The 22,983-nt window shown below is 29.7% G+C and overlaps 15 non-coding genes across 15 annotated transcripts; all 15 read right to left on the bottom strand.

Annotated features, from left to right (window-relative positions):
* Positions 1-1,019: 1,019 nt before the first annotated feature.
* On the bottom strand, positions 1,020-1,092 carry TRNAT-UGU (transfer RNA threonine (anticodon UGU)). Its single transcript has one exon. It is a non-coding gene; the product is annotated as a tRNA-Thr (tRNA).
* A 947-nt stretch (positions 1,093-2,039) lies between these two features.
* TRNAT-CGU (transfer RNA threonine (anticodon CGU)) lies at positions 2,040-2,112 on the bottom strand. The gene has a single exon. It is a non-coding gene; the product is annotated as a tRNA-Thr (tRNA).
* Positions 2,113-2,548: 436 nt separating this feature from the next.
* Positions 2,549-2,622, bottom strand: TRNAT-AGU (transfer RNA threonine (anticodon AGU)). Its single transcript has one exon. It is a non-coding gene; the product is annotated as a tRNA-Thr (tRNA).
* Positions 2,623-3,056: 434 nt separating this feature from the next.
* Positions 3,057-3,129, bottom strand: TRNAT-CGU (transfer RNA threonine (anticodon CGU)). Its single transcript has one exon. It is a non-coding gene; the product is annotated as a tRNA-Thr (tRNA).
* A 943-nt stretch (positions 3,130-4,072) lies between these two features.
* Positions 4,073-4,145, bottom strand: TRNAT-CGU (transfer RNA threonine (anticodon CGU)). Its single transcript has one exon. It is a non-coding gene; the product is annotated as a tRNA-Thr (tRNA).
* A 436-nt stretch (positions 4,146-4,581) lies between these two features.
* Positions 4,582-4,655, bottom strand: TRNAT-AGU (transfer RNA threonine (anticodon AGU)). The gene has a single exon. It is a non-coding gene; the product is annotated as a tRNA-Thr (tRNA).
* Positions 4,656-7,639: 2,984 nt separating this feature from the next.
* On the bottom strand, positions 7,640-7,712 carry TRNAT-UGU (transfer RNA threonine (anticodon UGU)). The gene has a single exon. It is a non-coding gene; the product is annotated as a tRNA-Thr (tRNA).
* A 947-nt stretch (positions 7,713-8,659) lies between these two features.
* On the bottom strand, positions 8,660-8,732 carry TRNAT-CGU (transfer RNA threonine (anticodon CGU)). Its single transcript has one exon. It is a non-coding gene; the product is annotated as a tRNA-Thr (tRNA).
* Positions 8,733-12,224: 3,492 nt separating this feature from the next.
* TRNAT-AGU (transfer RNA threonine (anticodon AGU)) lies at positions 12,225-12,298 on the bottom strand. Its single transcript has one exon. It is a non-coding gene; the product is annotated as a tRNA-Thr (tRNA).
* A 2,985-nt stretch (positions 12,299-15,283) lies between these two features.
* Positions 15,284-15,357, bottom strand: TRNAT-AGU (transfer RNA threonine (anticodon AGU)). Its single transcript has one exon. It is a non-coding gene; the product is annotated as a tRNA-Thr (tRNA).
* A 901-nt stretch (positions 15,358-16,258) lies between these two features.
* TRNAT-CGU (transfer RNA threonine (anticodon CGU)) lies at positions 16,259-16,331 on the bottom strand. The gene has a single exon. It is a non-coding gene; the product is annotated as a tRNA-Thr (tRNA).
* A 2,979-nt stretch (positions 16,332-19,310) lies between these two features.
* On the bottom strand, positions 19,311-19,383 carry TRNAT-CGU (transfer RNA threonine (anticodon CGU)). Its single transcript has one exon. It is a non-coding gene; the product is annotated as a tRNA-Thr (tRNA).
* A 436-nt stretch (positions 19,384-19,819) lies between these two features.
* On the bottom strand, positions 19,820-19,893 carry TRNAT-AGU (transfer RNA threonine (anticodon AGU)). Its single transcript has one exon. It is a non-coding gene; the product is annotated as a tRNA-Thr (tRNA).
* Positions 19,894-22,367: 2,474 nt separating this feature from the next.
* Positions 22,368-22,440, bottom strand: TRNAT-CGU (transfer RNA threonine (anticodon CGU)). Its single transcript has one exon. It is a non-coding gene; the product is annotated as a tRNA-Thr (tRNA).
* Positions 22,441-22,876: 436 nt separating this feature from the next.
* Positions 22,877-22,950, bottom strand: TRNAT-AGU (transfer RNA threonine (anticodon AGU)). The gene has a single exon. It is a non-coding gene; the product is annotated as a tRNA-Thr (tRNA).
* Between the last annotated feature and the right edge of the window lie 33 nt (positions 22,951-22,983).

The following is a 22,983-nucleotide window of genomic DNA, read 5'->3' on the forward strand; positions in this document are numbered from 1 at the left end:
AAGGCGCTGTTGAGATTTGAACTCAGGATTTCCTGTTTACGAGACAGGCGCTTTAACCACTAAGCCACAGCACCAACGTTAATAGTAAGTAATGCATACATAATTTATTGTTGATGATGAAAATGTGTTTCCTGCTAAAAATTCTTCTTTATATGTATTCTAATCTTAAACACGAAAACATACTCAATCACTACGCAAGTATTAATATGTTTCAATAAACAGGTACTCTTATAAAACTCAATTTCATTTCTTGAATTCTTTAAAAAAAAATCATGAAGGTATTAATATTGCTCAAATCTAGGTAGAAATTTCATCTACGTCTTTCTCATAGATATGTATTTTTTTCATTTGGCAATAACAGTATTCATTCTATAATCTTGAAAATACTTGTGTTTTTATAAGGTTTAAGATGATCTGTTCAACAGTAAGATGAATCAGACTTTTATATTTTAATTGTATCGGAATAAGACCTAATGAAAATGATTTGTTATATAACAATGAGAAAATGCAAGGCACTGCTGAGAGATGAACTCAGGATCTCCTGTTTACTAGACAGGCGCTTTAACCAGCTAAGCCACAGCACCCACTTGATTCTTAAATTTGAAACACTTTTCTTTATGGTGTTCAAGAGAATATTGCTTTTTCACTTTCATATTCTTTTCTAAGTTCACACACTTCTATACTCAAACACTTAAGATGAATGAAGACTCTTCACTTATTCAAAAACACCTCTCTAATTTGAAGTTTACCCTATTCATATCATTTTAAAATATACCTTGCTGAAGAATGGATTAGTTGAATTCAACAATAGAGTGATCATTCACCTCTATCTTGTTCTTTGTCATTTTCTTTTCCCTATTTCAATCAATGCATTCCTACAAAAATCCTCACAATACCAAGTATTTTATTTAATTTTTAAGATAACTTATTCTAAAGTTCATAGAACCAGATGTTTATACTTAAATTGTATTCATCACTTGTTTGATGAAAATTATTCGGAAAGCATGAAGAAAACAGTTAAATGCTGCTGAGATTTGAACTCAGGATTTCCTGTTTACAAGATAGGAGCTTTAACCACTAAGCCACAGCACCAACGGTAATAGTAAAAAATGCATAAATAATTTATTGTTGATGATGAAAATGTGTTTTCTGCTATAAATTCTTCTTTATATGTATTGTAATCTTAAACACGAAAAGATACTCAATCACTACGCAAGGATTCATATATTTTAATAAACAGGTACTCTTATAAAACCCAATTTCATTTCTTGAATTCTTTAAAAAAAAAATTCATGAAGGTAATAATATTGCTCCAATCTTGGTAGACATTTCATCTACTTCTTTCTCATAGATATGTACTTTTTTCATTTTGCAATAATAGTATTCATTCTATAATCTTGAAAATACCTGGGTTTTTATAAGGTTAAAGGTGATCTGTTCAACCGTAAGATGAATCAGACTTTTATATTTTAATTGTATCGTAATAAGACCTAATGAAAATGATTTGTTATATAACAATGAGAAAATGCAAGGCACTGCTGAGAGATGAACTCAGGATCTCCTGTTTACTAGACAGGCGCTTTAACCAGCTAAGCCACAGCACCCACTTGATTCTTAAATTTGAAACACTTTTCTTTATGGTGTTCAAGAGAATATTGCTTTTTCACTTTCATATTCTTTTGTAAGTTCACACACTTCTCTACTCAAACACTTAAGATGAATGAAGACTCTTCACTTATTCAAAAACACTTCTCTAATTTGAAGTTTACCCTATTCATATCATTTTAAAATATACCTTGCTGAAGAATGGATTAGTTGAATTCAACAATAGAGTGATCATTCACCTCTATCTTGTTCTTTGTCATTTTCTTTTCCCTATTTCAGTCAATGCATTCCTACAAAAATCTTCACAATACCAAGCATTTTATTTAATTTTTAAGATAACTTATTCTAAAGTTCATAGAACCAGATGTTTATTCTTAAATTGTATTCAACATTTGTTTGATGAAAATTATTCGGAAAGCATGGAGAAAACATTTAGGTGCTGCTGAGATTTGAACTCAAGATTTCCTGTTTACGAGACAGGTGCTTTAACCACTAAGCCACAGCACCAATGTTAATAGAATGAAATGCATACATAATTTATTGTTGATGATGAAAATGTGTTTCCTGCTATAAATTCTTCTTTATATGTATTGTAATCTTAAACACAAAAACATACTCAATCACTACGCAAGAATTAATATGTTTTGATAAACAGGTACTCTTATAAAACTCAATTTCATTTCTTGAATTCTTTAAAAAAAAATCATGAAGGTATTAATATTGCTCAAATCTAGGTAGAAATTTCATCTACGTCTTTCTCATAGATATGTATTTTTTTCATTTTGCAATAACAGTATTCATTCTATAATCTTGAAAACACTTGTGTTTTTATAAGGTTTAAGATGATCTGTTCAACAGTAAGATGAATTCAGACTTTTATATTTTAATTGTATTGGAATAAGACCTAATGAAAATGATTTGTTATATAACAATGAGAAAAGCAAGGCACTGCTGAGAGTTGAACTCAGGATCGCCTGTTTACTAGACAGGTGCTTTAACCAGCTAAGCCACAGCACCCACTTGATTCTTAAATTTGAAACACTTTTCTTTATGGTGTTCAAGAGAATATTGCTTTTTCACTTTCATATTCTTTTCTAAGTTCACACACTTCTCTACTCAAACACTTAAGATGAATGAAGACTCTTCACTTATTCAAAAACACCTCTCTAATTTGAAGTTTACCCTATTCATATCATTTTAAAATATACCTTGCTGAAGAATGGATTAGTTGAATTCAACAATAGAGTGATCATTCACCTCTATCTTGTTCTTTGTCATTTTCTTTTCCCTATTTCAGTCAATGCATTCCTACAAAAATCTTCACAATACCAAGCATTTTATTTAATTTTTAAGATAACTTATTCTAAAGTTCATAGAACCAGATGTTTATTCTTAAATTGTATTCAACATTTGTTTGATGAAAATTATTCGGAAAGCACGAGAAAACATTTAGGTGCTGCTGAGATTTGAACTCAGGATTTCCTGTTTACGAGACAGGCGCTTTAACCACTAAGCCACAGCACCAACGTTAATAGTAAGAAATGCATACATAATTTATTGTTGATGATGAAAATGTGTTTCCTGCTATAAATTCTTCTTTATATGTATTGTAATCTTAAACACGAAAACATACTCAATCACTACGCAAGTATTAATATGTTTTGATAAACAGGTACTCTTATAAAACTCAATTTCATTTCTTGAATTCTTTAAAAAGAATCATGAAGGTATTAATATTGCTCAAATCTAGGTAGAAATGTCATCTACGTCTTTCTCATAGATATGTACTTTTTTCATTTTGCAATAACAGTATTCATTCTATAATCTTGAAAATACTTGTGTTTTTATAAGGTTAAAGGTGATCTGTTCAACAGTAAGATGAATCAGACTTTTATATTTTAATTGTATCGGAATAAGACCTAATGAAAATGATTTGTTATATAACAATGAGAAAAGCAAGGCACTGCTGAGAGATGAACTCAGGATCTCCTGTTTACTAGACAGGTGCTTTAACCAGCTAAGCCACAGCACCCACTTGATTCTTAAATTTGAAACACTTTTCTTTATGGTTTTCAAGAGAATATTGCTTTTTCACTTTCATATTCTTTTCTAAGTTCACACACTTCTCTACTCAAACACTTAAGATGAATGAAGACTCTTCACTTATTCAAAAACACCTCTCTAATTTGACGTTTACCCTATTCATATCATTTTAAAATATACCTTGCTGAAGAATGGATTAGTTGAATTCAACAATAGAGTGATCATTCACCTCTATCTTGTTCTTTGTCATTTTCTTTTCCCTATTTCAGTCAATGCATTCCTACAAAAATCTTCACAATACCAAGCATTTTATTTAATGTTTAAGATAACTTATTCTAAAGTTCATAGAAGCAGATGTTTATTCTTAAATTGTATTCAACATTTGTTTGATGAAAATTATTCGGAAAGCATGGAGAAAACATTTAGGTGCTGCTGAGATTTGAACTCAGGATTTCCTGTTTACGAGACAGGCACTTTAACCACTAAGCCACAGCACCAACATTAATAGTAAGAAATGCATACATAATTTATTGTTGATGATGAAAATGTGTTTCCTGCTATAAATTCTTCTTTATATGTATTGTAATCTTAAACACGAAAACATACTCAATCACTACGCAAGTATTAATATGTTTTAATAAACAGGTACTCTTATAAAACCCAATTTCATTTCTTGAATTCTTTACACTTTTTTTCATGAAGGTAATAATATTGCTCCAATCTAGGTAGACATTTCATCTACGTCTTTCTCATTGATATGTATTTTTTTCATTTTGCAATAACAGTATTCATTCTATAATCTTGAAAATACTTGGGTTTTTATAAGGTTAAAGATGATCTGTTCAACAGTAAGATGAATCAGACTTTTATATTTTAATTGTATCGGAATAAGACCTAATAAAAATGATTTGTTATATAACAATGAGAAAAGCAAGGCGCTGCTGAGATTTGAACTCATGATCTCCTGTTTACTAGACAGGCGCTTTAACCAGCTAAGCCACAGCACCCACTTGATTCTTTATTTTGAAACACTTTTCTTTATGGTGTTCAAGAGAATATTGCTTTTTCACTTTCATATTCTTTTCTAAGTTCACACACTTCTCTACTCAAACACTTAAGATGAATGAAGACTCTTCACTTATTCAAAAACACCTCTCTAATTTGAAGTTTACCCTATTCATATCATTTTAAAATATACCTTGCTGAAGAATGGATTAGTTGAATTCAACAATAGAGTGAACATTCACCTGTATCTTGTTCTTTGTCATTTTCTTATCATTATTTCAGTCAATGCATTCCTACAAAAATCTTCACAATAGCAAGCATTTTATTTAATTTTTAAGATAACTTATTCTAAAGTTCATAAAACCAGATGTTTATTCTTAAATTGTATTCAACATTTGTTTGATGAAAATTATTCGGAAAGCATGGAGTAAAGAGTTAGGTGCTGTTGAGATTTGAACTCAGGATTTCCTAATTACGAGACAGGCGCTTTAACCACTAAGCCACTGCACCAACGTTAATAGTAAGAAATGCATACATAATTTATTGTTGATGATGAAAATGTGTTTCCTGCTATAAATTCTTCTTTATGTGTATTGTAATCTTAAACACGAAAACATACACAATCACTACGCAAGTATTAATATGTTTTAATAAACAGGTACTCTTATAAAACTCAATTTCATTTCTTGAATTCTTTAAAAAAAAAAATCATGAAGGTATTAATATTGCTCAAATCTAGGTAGAAATTTCATCTACGTCTTTCTCATAGATATGTATTTTTTTTATTTGGCAATAACAGTATTCATTCTATAATCTTGAAAATACTTGTGTTTTTATAAGGTTTAAGATGATCTGTTCAACAGTAAGATGAATCAGACTTTTATATTTTAATTGTATCGGAATAAGACCTAATGAAAATGATTTGTTATATAACAATGAGAAAAGCAAGGCACAGCTCAGAGTTGAACTCAGGATCTCCTGTTTACTAGACAGGCGTTTTAACCAGCTAAGCCACAGCACCCACTTGATTCTTAATTTTGAAAACTTTTTCTTTATGGTGTTCAAGAGAATAATGTTTTTTCACTTTCATATTCTTTTCTAAGTTCACACACTTCTCTACTCATAAACTTAAGATGAATGAAGACTCTTCACTTATTCAAAAACACCTCTCTAATTTGAAGTTTACCCTATTCATATCATTTTAAAATATACCTTGCTGAAGTATGGATTAGTTGAATTCAACAATAGAGTGATCATTCACCTCTATCTTGTTCTTTGTCATTTTCTTTTCCCTATTTCAATCAATGCATTCCTACAAAAATCTTCACAATACCAAGTATTTTATTTAATTTTTAAGATAACTTATTCTAAAGTTCATAGAACCAGATGTTTATACTTAAATTGTATTTAACACTTGTTTGATGAAAAATATTCGGAAAGCATGAAGAAAACAGTTAAATGCTGCTGAGATTTGAACTCAGGATTTCCTGTTTACGAGATAGGAGCTTTAACCACTTAGCCACAGCACCATTGGTAATAGTAAAAAATGCATAAATAATTTATTGTTGATGATGAAAATGTGTTTTCTGCTATAAATTCTTCTTTATATGTATTGTAATCTTAAACACAAAAAGATACTCAATCACTTCACAAGGATTCATATCTTTTAATAAACAGGTACTCTTATAAAACCCAATTTCATTTCTTGAATTCTTTACAATTTTTTTTCATGAAGGTAATAATATTACTCCAATCTAGGTAGACATTTCATCTACGTCTTTCTCATAGATATGTATTTTTTTCATTTTGCAATAACATTATTCATTCTATAATCTTGAAAATACTTGGGTTTTTATAAGGTTAAAGATGATCTGTTCAACAGTAAGATGAATCAGACTTTTATATTTTAATTGTATCGGAATAAGACCTAATGAAAATGATTTGTTATATATTACAATGAGAAAAGCAAGGCGCTGTTGAGATTTGAACTCAGGATTTCCTGTTTACGAGACAGGCGCTTTAACCACTAAGCCACAGCACCAACGTTAATAGTAAGAAATGCATACATAATTTATTGTTGATGATGAAAATGTGTTTCCTGCTATAAATTCTTCTTTATATGTATTCTAATCTTAAACACGAAAACATACTCAATCACTACGCAAGTATTAATATGTTTCAATAAACAGGTACTCTTATAAAACTCAATTTCATTTCTTGAATTCTTTAAAAAAAAATCATGAAGGTATTAATATTGCTCAAATCTAGGTAGAAATTTCATCTACGTCTTTCTCATAGATATGTATTTTTTTCATTTGGCAATAACAGTATTCATTCTATAATCTTGAAAATACTTGTGTTTTTATAAGGTTTAAGATGATCTGTTCAACAGTAAGATGAATCAGACTTTTATATTTTAATTGTATCGGAATAAGACCTAATGAAAATGATTTGTTATATAACAATGAGAAAATGCAAGGCACTGCTGAGAGATGAACTCAGGATCTCCTGTTTACTAGACAGGCGCTTTAACCAGCTAAGCCACAGCACCCACTTGATTCTTAAATTTGAAACACTTTTCTTTATGGTGTTCAAGAGAATATTGCTTTTTCACTTTCATATTCTTTTCTAAGTTCACACACTTCTATACTCAAACACTTAAGATGAATGAAGACTCTTCACTTATTCAAAAACACCTCTCTAATTTGAAGTTTACCCTATTCATATCATTTTAAAATATACCTTGCTGAAGAATGGATTAGTTGAATTCAACAATAGAGTGATCATTCACCTCTATCTTGTTCTTTGTCATTTTCTTTTCCCTATTTCAATCAATGCATTCCTACAAAAATCCTCACAATACCAAGTATTTTATTTAATTTTTAAGATAACTTATTCTAAAGTTCATAGAACCAGATGTTTATACTTAAATTGTATTCATCACTTGTTTGATGAAAATTATTCGGAAAGCATGAAGAAAACAGTTAAATGCTGCTGAGATTTGAACTCAGGATTTCCTGTTTACAAGATAGGAGCTTTAACCACTAAGCCACAGCACCAACGGTAATAGTAAAAAATGCATAAATAATTTATTGTTGATGATGAAAATGTGTTTTCTGCTATAAATTCTTCTTTATATGTATTGTAATCTTAAACACGAAAAGATACTCAATCACTACGCAAGGATTCATATATTTTAATAAACAGGTACTCTTATAAAACCCAATTTCATTTCTTGAATTCTTTAAAAAAAAAATTCATGAAGGTAATAATATTGCTCCAATCTTGGTAGACATTTCATCTACTTCTTTCTCATAGATATGTACTTTTTTCATTTTGCAATAATAGTATTCATTCTATAATCTTGAAAATACCTGGGTTTTTATAAGGTTAAAGGTGATCTGTTCAACCGTAAGATGAATCAGACTTTTATATTTTAATTGTATCGTAATAAGACCTAATGAAAATGATTTGTTATATAACAATGAGAAAATGCAAGGCACTGCTGAGAGATGAACTCAGGATCTCCTGTTTACTAGACAGGCGCTTTAACCAGCTAAGCCACAGCACCCACTTGATTCTTAAATTTGAAACACTTTTCTTTATGGTGTTCAAGAGAATATTGCTTTTTCACTTTCATATTCTTTTCTAAGTTCACACACTTCTCTACTCAAACACTTAAGATGAATGAAGACTCTTCACTTATTCAAAAACACTTCTCTAATTTGAAGTTTACCCTATTCATATCATTTTAAAATATACCTTGCTGAAGAATGGATTAGTTGAATTCAACAATAGAGTGATCATTCACCTCTATCTTGTTCTTTGTCATTTTCTTTTCCCTATTTCAGTCAATGCATTCCTACAAAAATCTTCACAATACCAAGCATTTTATTTAATTTTTAAGATAACTTATTCTAAAGTTCATAGAACCAGATGTTTATTCTTAAATTGTATTCAACATTTGTTTGATGAAAATTATTCGGAAAGCATGGAGAAAACATTTAGGTGCTGCTGAGATTTGAACTCAAGATTTCCTGTTTACGAGACAGGTGCTTTAACCACTAAGCCACAGCACCAATGTTAATAGAATGAAATGCATACATAATTTATTGTTGATGATGAAAATGTGTTTCCTGCTATAAATTCTTCTTTATATGTATTGTAATCTTAAACACGAAAACATACTCAATCACTACGCAAGAATTAATATGTTTTGATAAACAGGTACTCTTATAAAACTCAATTTCATTTCTTGAATTCTTTAAAAAAAAATCATGAAGGTATTAATATTGCTCAAATCTAGGTAGAAATTTCATCTACGTCTTTCTCATAGATATGTATTTTTTTCATTTTGCAATAACAGTATTCATTCTATAATCTTGAAAATACTTGGGTTTTTATAAGGTTAAAGATGATCTGTTCAACAGTAAGATGAATCAGACTTTTATATTTTAATTGTATCGGAATAAGACCTAATAAAAATGATTTGTTATATAACAATGAGAAAAGCAAGGCGCTGCTGAGATTTGAACTCATGATCTCCTGTTTACTGGACAGGCGCTTTAACCAGCTAAGCCACAGCACCCACTTGATTCTTTATTTTGAAACACTTTTCTTTATGGTGTTCAAGAGAATATTGCTTTTTCACTTTCATATTCTTTTCTAAGTTCACACACTTCTCTACTCAAACACTTAAGATGAATGAAGACTCTTCACTTATTCAAAAACACCTCTCTAATTTGAAGTTTACCCTATTCATATCATTTTAAAATATACCTTGCTGAAGAATGGATTAGTTGAATTCAACAATAGAGTGAACATTCACCTGTATCTTGTTCTTTGTCATTTTCTTATCATTATTTCAGTCAATGCATTCCTACAAAAATCTTCACAATAGCAAGCATTTTATTTAATTTTTAAGATAACTTATTCTAAAGTTCATAAAACCAGATGTTTATTCTTAAATTGTATTCAACATTTGTTTGATGAAAATTATTCGGAAAGCATGGAGAAAAGAGTTAGGTGCTGTTGAGATTTGAACTCAGGATTTCCTAATTACGAGACAGGCGCTTTAACCACTAAGCCACAGCACCAACGTTAATAGTAAGAAATGCATACATAATTTATTGTTGATGATGAAAATGTGTTTCCTGCTATAAATTCTTCTTTATGTGTATTGTAATCTTAAACACGAAAACATACACAATCACTACGCAAGTATTAATATGTTTTAATAAACAAGTACTCTTATAAAACTCAATTTCATTTCTTGAATTCTTTAAAAAAAAAAATCATGAAGGTATTAATATTGCTCAAATCTAGGTAGAAATTTCATCTACGTCTTTCTCAGAGATATGTATTTTTTTTATTTGGCAATAACAGTATTCATTCTATAATCTTGAAAATACTTGTGTTTTTATAAGGTTTAAGATGATCTGTTCAACGGTAAGATGAATCAGACTTTTATATTTTAATTGTATCGGAATAAGACCTAATGAAAATGATTTGTTATATAACAATGAGAAAAGCAAGGCACAGCTCAGAGTTGAACTCAGGATCTCCTGTTTACTAGACAGGCGTTTTAACCAGCTAAGCCACAGCACCCACTTGATTCTTAATTTTGAAAACTTTTTCTTTATGGTGTTCAAGAGAATAATGTTTTTTCACTTTCATATTCTTTTCTAAGTTCACACACTTCTCTACTCATAAACTTAAGATGAATGAAGACTCTTCACTTATTCAAAAACACCTCTCTAATTTGAAGTTTACCCTATTCATATCATTTTAAAATATACCTTGCTGAAGTATGGATTAGTTGAATTCAACAATAGAGTGATCATTCACCTCTATCTTGTTCTTTGTCATTTTCTTTTCCCTATTTCAATCAATGCATTCCTACAAAAATCTTCACAATACCAAGTATTTTATTTAATTTTTAAGATAACTTATTCTAAAGTTCATAGAACCAGATGTTTATACTTAAATTGTATTTAACACTTGTTTGATGAAAAATATTCGGAAAGCATGAAGAAAACAGTTAAATGCTGCTGAGATTTGAACTCAGGATTTCCTGTTTACGAGATAGGAGCTTTAACCACTTAGCCACAGCACCATTGGTAATAGTAAAAAATGCATAAAAAATTTATTGTTGATGATGAAAATGTGTTTTCTGCTATAAATTCTTCTTTATATGTATTGTAATCTTAAACACGAAAAGATACTCAATCACTTCACAAGGATTCATATCTTTTAATAAACAGGTACTCTTATAAAACCCAATTTCATTTCTTGAATTCTTTACAATTTTTTTTCATGAAGGTAATAATATTGCTCCAATCTTGGTAGACATTTTATCTACGTCTTTCTCATAGATATGTACTTTTTTCATTTTGCAATAACAGTATTCATTCTATAATCTTGAAAATACCTGGGTTTTTATAAGGTTAAAGGTGATCTGTTCAACAGTAAGATGAATCAGACTTTTATATTTTAATTGTATCGGAATAAGACCTAATAAAAATGATTTGTTATATAACAATGAGAAAAGCAAGGCACTGCTGAGAGATGAACTCAGGATCTCCTGTTTACTAGACAGATGCTTTAACCAGCTAAGCCACAGCACCCACTTGATTCTTAAATTTGAAACACTTTTCTTTATGGTTTTCAAGAGAATATTGCTTTTTCACTTTCATATTCTTTTCTAAGTTCACACACTTCTCTACTCAAACACTTAAGATGAATGAAGACTCTTCACTTATTCAAAAACACCTCTCTAATTTGACGTTTACCCTATTCATATCATTTTAAAATATACCTTGCTGAAGAATGGATTAGTTGAATTCAACAATAGAGTGATCATTCACCTCTATCTTGTTCTTTGTCATTTTCTTTTCCCTATTTCAGTCAATGCATTCCTACAAAAATCTTCACAATACCAAGCATTTTATTTAATGTTAGATAACTTATTCTAAAGTTCATAGATCCAGATGTTTATTCTTAAATTGTATTCAACATTTGTTGGATGTAAATTATTCGGAAAGCATGGAGAAAACAGTTAGGTTCTGCTGAGATTTGAACTCAGGATTTCCTGTTTATGAGAAAGGTGCTTTAACCACTAAGCCACAGCACCAACGTTAATAGTAAGAAATGCATAAATTATTCATTGTTGATGATGAAAATGTGTTTCCTGCTATAAATTCTTCTTTATATGTATTGTAATCTTAAACAGGAAAACATACTCAATCACTACGCAAGTATTAATATGTTTTAATAAACAGGTACTCTTATAAAACCCAATTTCATTTCTTGAATTCTTCACAATTTTTTTTCATGAAGGTAATAATATTACTCCAATCTAGGTAGACATTTCATCTACGTCTTTCTCATAGATATGTATTTTTTTCATTTTGCTATAACATTATTCATTCTATAATCTTGAAAATACTTGGGTTTTTATAAGGTTAAAGATGATCTGTTCATCAGTAAGATGAATCAGACTTTTATATTTTAATTGTATCGGAATAAGACCTAATGAAAATGATTTGTTATATATTACAATGAGAAAAGCAAGGCGCTGCTGAGATTTCAACTCAGGATCTCCTGTTTACTAGACAGGCGCTTTAACCAGCTAAGCCACAGCACCCACTTGATTCTTTATTTTGAAACACTTTTCTTTATGGTGTTCAAGAGAATATTGCTTTTTCACTTTCATATTCTTTTCTAAGTTCACACACTTCTCTACTCAAACACTTAAGATGAATGAAGACTCTTCACTTATTCAAAAACACCTCTCTAATTTGAAGTTTACCCTATTCATATCATTTTAAAATATACCTTGCTGAAGAATGGATTAGTTGAATTCAACAATAGAGTGAACATTCACCTGTATCTTGTTCTTTGTCATTTTCTTATCATTATTTCAGTCAATGCATTCCTACAAAAATCTTCACAATAGCAAGCATTTTATTTAATTTTTAAGATAACTTATTCTAAAGTTCATAGAACCAGATGTTTATTCTTAAATTGTATTCAACATTTGTTTGATGAAAATTATTCGGAAAGCATGGAGAAAAGAGTTAGGTGCTGTTGAGATTTGAACTCAGGATTTCCTAATTACGAGACAGGCGCTTTAACCACTAAGCCACAGCACCAACGTTAATAGTAAGAAATGCATACATAATTTATTGTTGATGATGAAAATGTGTTTCCTGCTATAAATTCTTCTTTATGTGTATTGTAATCTTAAACACGAAAACATACACAATCACTACGCAAGTATTAATATGTTTTAATAAACAGGTACTCTTATAAAACTCAATTTCATTTCTTGAATTCTTTAAAAAAAAAAATCATGAAGGTATTAATATTGCTCAAATCTAGGTAGAAATTTCATCTACGTCTTTCTCATAGATATGTATTTTTTTTATTTGGCAATAACAGTATTCATTCTATAATCTTGAAAATACTTGTGTTTTTATAAGGTTTAAGATGATCTGTTCAACAGTAAGATGAATCAGACTTTTATATTTTAATTGTATCGGAATAAGACCTAATGAAAATGATTTGTTATATAACAATGAGAAAAGCAAGGCACAGCTCAGAGTTGAACTCAGGATCTCCTGTTTACTAGACAGGCGTTTTAACCAGCTAAGCCACAGCACCCACTTTATTCTTAATTTTGAAAACTTTTTCTTTATGGTGTTCAAGAGAATAATGTTTTTTCACTTTCATATTCTTTTCTAAGTTCACACACTTCTCTACTCATAAACTTAAGATGAATGAAGACTCTTCACTTATTCAAAAACACCTCTCTAATTTGAAGTTTACCCTATTCATATCATTTTAAAATATACCTTGCTGAAGTATGGATTAGTTGAATTCAACAATAGAGTGATCATTCACCTCTATCTTGTTCTTTGTCATTTTCTTTTCCCTATTTCAATCAATGCATTCCTACAAAAATCTTCACAATACCAAGTATTTTATTTAATTTTTAAGATAACTTATTCTAAAGTTCATAGAACCAGATGTTTATACTTAAATTGTATTTAACACTTGTTTGATGAAAAATATTCGGAAAGCATGAAGAAAACAGTTAAATGCTGCTGAGATTTGAACTCAGGATTTCCTGTTTACGAGATAGGAGCTTTAACCACTTAGCCACAGCACCATTGGTAATAGTAAAAAATGCATAAATAATTTATTGTTGATGATGAAAATGTGTTTTCTGCTATAAATTCTTCTTTATATGTATTGTAATCTTAAACACGAAAAGATACTCAATCACTTCACAAGGATTCATATCTTTTAATAAACAGGTACTCTTATAAAACCCAATTTCATTTCTTGAATTCTTTACAATTTTTTTTCATGAAGGTAATAATATTGCTCCAATCTTGGTAGACATTTCATCTACGTCTTTCTCATAGATATGTACTTTTTTCATTTTGCAATAACAGTATTCATTCTATAATCTTGAAAATACCTGGGTTTTTATAAGGTTAAAGGTGATCTGTTCAACAGTAAGATGAATCAGACTTTTATATTTTAATTGTATCGGAATAAGACCTAATAAAAATGATTTGTTATATAACAATGAGAAAAGCAAGGCACTGCTGAGAGATGAACTCAGGATCTCCTGTTTACTAGACAGGTGCTTTAACCAGCTAAGCCACAGCACCCACTTGATTCTTAAATTTGAAACACTTTTCTTTATGGTTTTCAAGAGAATATTGCTTTTTCACTTTCATATTCTTTTCTAAGTTCACACACTTCTCTACTCAAACACTTAAGATGAATGAAGACTCTTCACTTATTCAAAAACACCTCTCTAATTTGACGTTTACCCTATTCATATCATTTTAAAATATACCTTGCTGAAGAATGGATTAGTTGAATTCAACAATAGAGTGATCATTCACCTCTATCTTGTTCTTTGTCATTTTCTTTTCCCTATTTCAGTCAATGCATTCCTACAAAAATCTTCACAATACCAAGCATTTTATTTAATGTTTAAGATAACTTATTCTAAAGTTCATAGATCCAGATGTTTATTCTTAAATTGTATTCAACATTTGTTGGATGTAAATTATTCGGAAAGCATGGAGAAAACAGTTAGGTTCTGCTGAGATTTGAACTCAGGATTTCCTGTTTATGAGAAAGGTGCTTTAACCACTAAGCCACAGCACCAACGTTAATAGTAAGAAATGCATAAATTATTCATTGTTGATGATGAAAATGTGTTTCCTGCTATAAATTCTTCTTTATATGTATTGTAATCTTAAACAGGAAAACATACTCAATCACTACGCAAGTATTAATATGTTTTAATAAACAGGTACTCTTATAAAACCCAATTTCATTTCTTGAATTCTTTACAATTTTTTTTCATGAAGGTAATAATATTACTCCAATCTAGGTAGACATTTCATCTACGTCTTTCTCATAGATATGTATTTTTTTCATTTTGCAATAACAGTATTCATTCTATAATCTTGAAAATACTTGGGTTTTTATAAGGTTAAAGATGATCTGTTCAACAGTAAGATGAATCAGACTTTTATATTTTAATTGTATCGGAATAAGACCTAATGAAAATGATTTGTTATATATTACAATGAGAAAAGCAAGGCGCTGCTGAGATTTCAACTCAGGATCTCCTGTTTACTAGACAGGCGCTTTAACCAGCTAAGCCACAGCACCCACTTGATTCTTGAATTTGAAACACTTTTCTTTATGGTGTTCAAGAGAATATTGCTTTTTCACTTTCATATTCTTTTCTAAGTTCACATACTTCTCTACTCAAACACTTAAGATGAATGAAGACTCTTCACTTATTCAAAAACACCTCTCTAATTTGAAGTTTACCCTATTCATATCATTTTAAAATATTCCTTGCTGAAGAATGGATTTGTTGAATTCCACAATAGAGTGATCATTCACCTCTATCTTGTTCTTTGTCATTTTCTTTTCCCTATTTCAGTCAATGCATTCCTACAAAAATCTTCACAATACCAAGCATTTTATTTCATTTTTAAGATAACTTATTCTAAAGTTCATAGAACCAGATGTTTATTCTTAAATTGTATTCAACATTTGTTTGATAAAAATTATTCGGAAAGCCGAACAGGCGCTAGACAGGCGCTTAAACCAGCTAAGCCACAGCACCCACTTGATTCTTAATTTTGAAAACTTTTTCTTTATGGTGTTCAAGAGAATAATGCTTTTTCACTTTCATATTCTTTTCTAAGTTCACACACTTCTCTACTCATGAACTTAAGATGAATGAAGACTCTTCACTTGTTCAAAAACACCTCTCTAATTTGAAGTTTACCCTATTCATATCATTTTAAAATATACCTTGCTGAAGTATGGATTAGTTGAATTCAACAATAGAGTGATCATTCACCTCTATCTTGTTCTTTGTCATTTTATTTTCCCTATTTCAATCAATGCATTCCTACAAAAATCTTCACAATACCAAGTATTTTATTTAATTTTTAAGATAACTTATTCTAAAGTTCATAGAACCAGATGTTTATACTTAAATTGTATTCAACACTTGTTTGATGAAAATCTTTCGGAAAGCATGGAGAAAACAGTTAAATGCTGCTGAGAATTGAACTCAGGATTTCCTGTTTACGAGACAGGTGCTTTAACCACTAAGCCACAGCACCAACGTTAATAGTAAGAAATGCATAAAGAATGTATTGTTAATGATGAAAATGTGTTTCCTGCTATAAATTCTTCTTTATATGTATTGTAATCTTAAACACGAAAAGATACGCAATCACTACGCAAGGATTAATATGTTTTAATAAACAGGTACTCCTATAAAACCCAATTTCATTTCTTGAATTTTTTACAATTTTTTTTCATGAAGGTAATAATATTGCTCCAATCTAGGTAGACATTTCATCTACGTCTTTCTCATAGATATGTATTTTTTTCATTTTGCAATAACAGTATTCATTCTATAATCTTGAAAATACTTGGGTTTTTATAAGGTTAAAGATGATCTGTTCAACAGTAAGATGAATCAGACTTTTATATTTTAATTGTATCGGAATAAGACCTAATGAAAATGATTTGTTATATAACAATGAGAAAAGCAAGGCACTGCTGAGAGTTGAACTCAGGATCTCCTGTAGACAGGCGCTTTAACCAGCTAAGCCACAGCACCCACTTGATTCTTTATTTTGAAACACTTTTCTTTATGGTGTTCAAGAGAATATTGCTTTTTCACTTTTATATTCTTTTCTAAGTTCACACACTTCTCTACTCAAACACTTAAGATGAATGAAGACTCTTCACTTATTCAAAAACACCTCTCTAATTTGAAGTTTACCCTATTCATATCATTTTAAAATATACCTTGCTGAAGAATGGATTAGTTGAATTCAACAATAGAGTGATCATTCACCTCTATCTTGTTCTTTGTCATTTTCTTTTCCCTATTTCAGTCAATGCATTCCTACAAAAATCTTCACAATACCAAGCATTTTATTTCATTTTTAAGATAACTTATTCTAAAGTTCATAGAACCAGATGTTTATTCTTAAATTGTATTCAACATTTGTTTGATGAAAATTATTCGGAAAGCATGGAGAAAAGAGTTAGGTGCTGTTGAGATTTGAACTCAGGATTTCCTGATTACGAGACAGGCGCTTTAACCACTAAGCCACAGCACCAACGTTAATAGTAAGAAATGCATACATAATTTATTGTTGATGATGAAAATGTGTTTCCTGCTATAAATTCTTCTTTATATGTATTGTAATCTTAAACACGAAAACATACTCAATCACTACGCAAGTATTAATATGTTTTAATAAACAGGTACTCTTATAAAACTCAATTTCATTTCTTGAATTCTTTAAAAAAAAAAATCATGAAGGTATTAATATTGCTCAAATCTAGGTAGAAATTTCATCTACGTCTTTCTCATAGATATGTATTTTTTTCATTTTGCAATAACAGTATTCATTCTATAATCTTGAAAATACTTGTGTTTTTATAAGGTTTAAAATGATCTGTTCAACAGTAAGATGAATCAGACTTTTATATTTTAATTGTATCGGAATAAGACCTAATGAAAATGATTTGTTATATAACAATGAGAAAAGAAAGGCACAGCTCAGAGTTGAACTCAGGATCTCCTGTTTACTAGACAGGCGTTTTAACCAGCTAAGCCACAGCACCCACTTGATTCTTAATTTTGAAAACTTTTTCTTTATGGTGTTCAAGAGAATAATGCTTTTTCACTTTCATATTCTTTTCTAAGTTCACACACTTCTCTACTCATAAACTTAAGATGAATGAAAACTCTTCACTTATTCCAAAACACCTCTCTAATTTGAAGTTTACCCTATTCATATCATTTTAAAATATACCTTGCTAAAGTATGGATTAGTTGAATTCAACAATAGAGTGATCATTCACCTCTATCTTGTTCTTTGTCATTTTCTTTTCCCTATTTCAATCAATGCATTCCTACAAAAATCTTCACAATACCAAGTATTTTATTTAATTTTTAAGATAACTTATTCTAAAGTTCATAGAACCAGATGTTTATACTTAAATTGTATTCAACACTTGTTTGATGAAAAATATTCGGAAAGCATGAAGAAAACAGTTAAATGCTGCTGAGATTTGAACTCAGAATTTCCTGTTTACGAGATAGGAGCTTTAACCACTTAGCCACAGCACCAACGGTAATAGTAAAAAATGCATAAATAATTTATTGTTGATGATGAAAATGTGTTTTCTGCTATAAATTCTTCTTTATATGTATTGTAATCTTAAACACGAAAAGATACTCAATCCCTTCACAAGGATTCATATCTTTTAATAAACAGGTACTCTTATAAAACCCAATTTCATTTCTTGAATTCTTTACAATTTTTTTTCATGAAGGTAATAATATTGCTCCAATCTTGGTAGACATTTCATCTACGTCTTTCTCATAGATATGTACTTTTTTCATTTTGCAATAACAATATTCATTCTATAATCTTGAAAATACCTGGGTTTTTATAAGGTTAAAGGTGATCTGTTCAACAGTAAGATGAATCAGACTTTTATATTTTAATTGTATCGGAATAAGACCTAATGAAAATGATTTGTTATATAACAATGAGAAAAGCAAGGCACTGCTGAGAGATGAACTCAGGATCTCCTGTTTACTAGACAGGTGCTTTAACCAGCTAAGCCACAGCACCCACTTGATTCTTAAATTTGAAACACTTTTCTTTATGGTTTTCAAGAGAATATTGCTTTTTCACTTTCATATTCTTTTCTAAGTTCACACACTTCTCTACTCAAACACTTAAGATGAATGAAGACTCTTCACTTATTCAAAAACACCTCTCTAATTTGACGTTTACCCTATTCATATCATTTTAAAATATACCTTGCTGAAGAATGGATTAGTTGAATTCAACAATAGAGTGATCATTCACCTCTATCTTGTTCTTTGTCATTTTCTTTTCCCTATTTCAGTCAATGCATTCCTACAAAAATCTTCACAATACCAAGCATTTTATTTAATGTTTAAGATAACTTATTCTAAAGTTCATAGAACCAGATGTTTATTCTTAAATTGTATTCAACATTTGTTTGATGAAAATTATTCGGAAAGCATGGAGAAAACATTTAGGTGCTGCTGAGATTTGAACTCAGGATTTCCTGTTTACGAGACAGGCGCTTTAACCACTAAGCAACAGCACCAACATTAATAGTAAGAAATGCATACATAATTTGTTGTTGATGATGAAAATGTGTTTCCTGCTATAAATTCTTCTTTATATGTATTGTAATCTTAAACACGAAAACATACTCAATCACTACGCAAGTATTAATATGTTTTAATAAACAGGTACTCTTATAAAACCCAATTTCATTTCTTGAATTCTTTACACTTTTTTTCATGAAGGTAATAATATTGCTCCAATCTAGGTAGACATTTCATCTACGTCTTTCTCATAGATATGTATTTTTTTCATTTTGCAATAACAGTATTCATTCTATAATCTTGAAAATACTTGGGTTTTTATAAGGTTAAAGATGATCTGTTCAACAGTAAGATGAATCAGACTTTTATATTTTAATTGTATCGGAATAAGACCTAATAAAAATGATTTGTTATATAACAATGAGAAAAGCAAGGCGCTGCTGAGATTTGAACTCATGATCTCCTGTTTACTAGACAGGCGCTTTAACCAGCTAAGCCACAGCACCCACTTGATTCTTTATTTTGAAACACTTTTCTTTATGGTGTTCAAGAGAATATTGCATTTTCACTTTCATATTCTTTTCTAAGTTCACACACTTCTCTACTCAAACACTTAAGATGAATGAAGACTCTTCACTTATTCAAAAACACCTCTCTAATTTGAAGTTTACCCTATTCATATCATTTTAAAATATACCTTGCTGAAGAATGGATTAGTTGAATTCAACAATAGAGTGAACATTCACCTGTATCTTGTTCTTTGTCATTTTCTTATCATTATTTCAGTCAATGCATTCCTACAAAAATCTTCACAATACCAAGCATTTTATTTAATTTTTAAGATAACTTATTCTAAAGTTCATAGAACCAGATGTTTATTCTTAAATTGTATTCAACATTTGTTTGATGAAAATTATTCAGAAAGCATGGAGAAAAGAGTTAGGTGCTGTTGAGATTTGAACTCAGGATTTCCTAATTACGAGACAGGCGCTTTAACCACTAAGCCACAGCACCAACGTTAATAGTAAGAAATGCATACATAATTTATTGTTGATGATGAAAATGTGTTTCCTGCTATAAATTCTTCTTTATGTGTATTGTAATCTTAAACACGAAAACATACACAATCACTACGCAAGTATTAATATGTTTTAATAAACAGGTACTCTTATAAAACTCAATTTCATTTCTTGAATTCTTTAAAAAAAAAAAATCATGAAGGTATTAATATTGCTCAAATCTAGGTAGAAATTTCATCTACGTCTTTCTCATAGATATGTATTTTTTTTATTTGGCAATAACAGTATTCATTCTATAATCTTGAAAATACTTGTGTTTTTATAAGGTTTAAGATGATCTGTTCAACAGTAAGATGAATCAGACTTTTATATTTTAATTGTATCGGAATAAGACCTAATGAAAATGATTTGTTATATAACAATGAGAAAAGCAAGGCACAGCTCAGAGTTGAACTCAGGATCTCCTGTTTACTAGACAGGCGTTTTAACCAGCTAAGCCACAGCACCCACTTGATTCTTAATTTTGAAAACTTTTTCTTTATGGTGTTCAAGAGAATAATGTTTTTTCACTTTCATATTCTTTTCTAAGTTCACACACTTCTCTACTCATAAACTTAAGATGAATGAAGACTCTTCACTTATTCAAAAACACCTCTCTAATTTGAAGTTTACCCTATTCATATCATTTTAAAATATACCTTGCTGAAGTATGGATTAGTTGAATTCAACAATAGAGTGATCATTCACCTCTATCTTGTTCTTTGTCATTTTCTTTTCCCTATTTCAATCAATGCATTCCTACAAAAATCTTCACAATACCAAGTATTTTATTTAATTTTTAAGATAACTTATTCTAAAGTTCATAGAACCAGATGTTTATACTTAAATTGTATTTAACACTTGTTTGATGAAAAATATTCGGAAAGCATGAAGAAAACAGTTAAATGCTGCTGAGATTTGAACTCAGGATTTCCTGTTTACGAGATAGGAGCTTTAACCACTTAGCCACAGCACCAACGGTAATAGTAAAAAATGCATAAATAATTTATTGTTGATGATGAAAATGTGTTTTCTGCTATAAATTCTTCTTTATATGTATTGTAATCTTAAACACGAAAAGATACTCAATCACTTCACAAGGATTCATATCTTTTAATAAACAGGTACTCTTATAAAACCCAATTTCATTTCTTGAATTCTTTACAATTTTTTTTCATGAAGGTAATAATATTGCTCCAATCTTGGTAGACATTTCATCTACGTCTTTCTCATAGATATGTACTTTTTTCATTTTGCAATAACAGTATTCATTCTATAATCTTGAAAATACCTGGGTTTTTATAAGGTTAAAGGTGATCTGTTCAACAGTAAGATGAATCAGACTTTTATATTTTAATTGTATCGGAATAAGACCTAATGAAAATGATTTGTTATATAACAATGAGAAAAGCAAGGCACTGCTGAGAGATGAACTCAGGATCTCCTGTTTACTAGACAGGTGCTTTAACCAGCTAAGCCACAGCACCCACTTGATTCTTAAATTTGAAACACTTTTCTTGATGGTTTTCAAGAGAATATTGCTTTTTCACTTTCATATTCTTTTCTAAGTTCACACACTTCTCTACTCAAACACTTAAGATGAATGAAGACTCTTCACTTATTCAAAAACACCTCTCTAATTTGACGTTTACCCTATTCATATCATTTTAAAATATACCTTGCTGAAGAATGGATTAGTTGAATTCAACAATAGAGTGATCATTCACCTCTATCTTGTTCTTTGTCATTTTCTTTTCCCTATTTCAGTCAATGCATTCCTACAAAAATCTTCACAATACCAAGCATTTTATTTAATGTTTAAGATAACTTATTCTAAAGTTCATAGAACCAGATGTTTATTCTTAAATTGTATTCAACATTTGTTTGATGAAAATTATTCGGAAAGCATGGAGAAAACATTTAGGTGCTGCTGAGATTTGAACTCAGGATTTCCTGTTTACGAGACAGGCGCTTTAACCACTAAGCCACTGCACCAACGTTAATAGTAAGAAATGCATACATAATTTATTGTTGATGATGAAAATGTGTTTCCTGCTATAAATTCTTCTTTATATGTATTGTAATCTTAAACACGAAAACATACTCAATCACTACGCAAGTATTAATATGTTTTAATAAACAGGTACTCTTATAAAACCCAATTTCATTTCTTGAATTCTTTACAATTTTTTTCATGAAGGTAATAATATTGCTCCAATCTAGGTAGACATTTCATCTACGTCTTTCTCATAGATAAGTATTTTTTTCATTTTGCAATAACAGTATTCATTCTATAATCTTGAAAATACTTGGGTTTTTATAAGGTTAAAGATGATCTGTTCAACAGTAAGATGAATCAGACTTTTATATTTTAATTGTATCGGAATAAGACCTAATAAAAATGATTTGTTATATAACAATGAGAAAAGCAAGGCGCTGCTGAGATTTGAACTCAGGATCTCCTGTTTACTAGACAGGCGCTTTAACCAGCTAAGCCACAGCACCCACTTGATTCTTAAATTTGAAACACTTTTCTTT

Source organism: Lissotriton vulgaris, chromosome 12 (genome assembly GCF_964263255.1).
Source record: "Lissotriton vulgaris chromosome 12, aLisVul1.2, whole genome shotgun sequence".
Lineage (NCBI taxonomy): Eukaryota > Metazoa > Chordata > Amphibia > Caudata > Salamandridae > Lissotriton > Lissotriton vulgaris.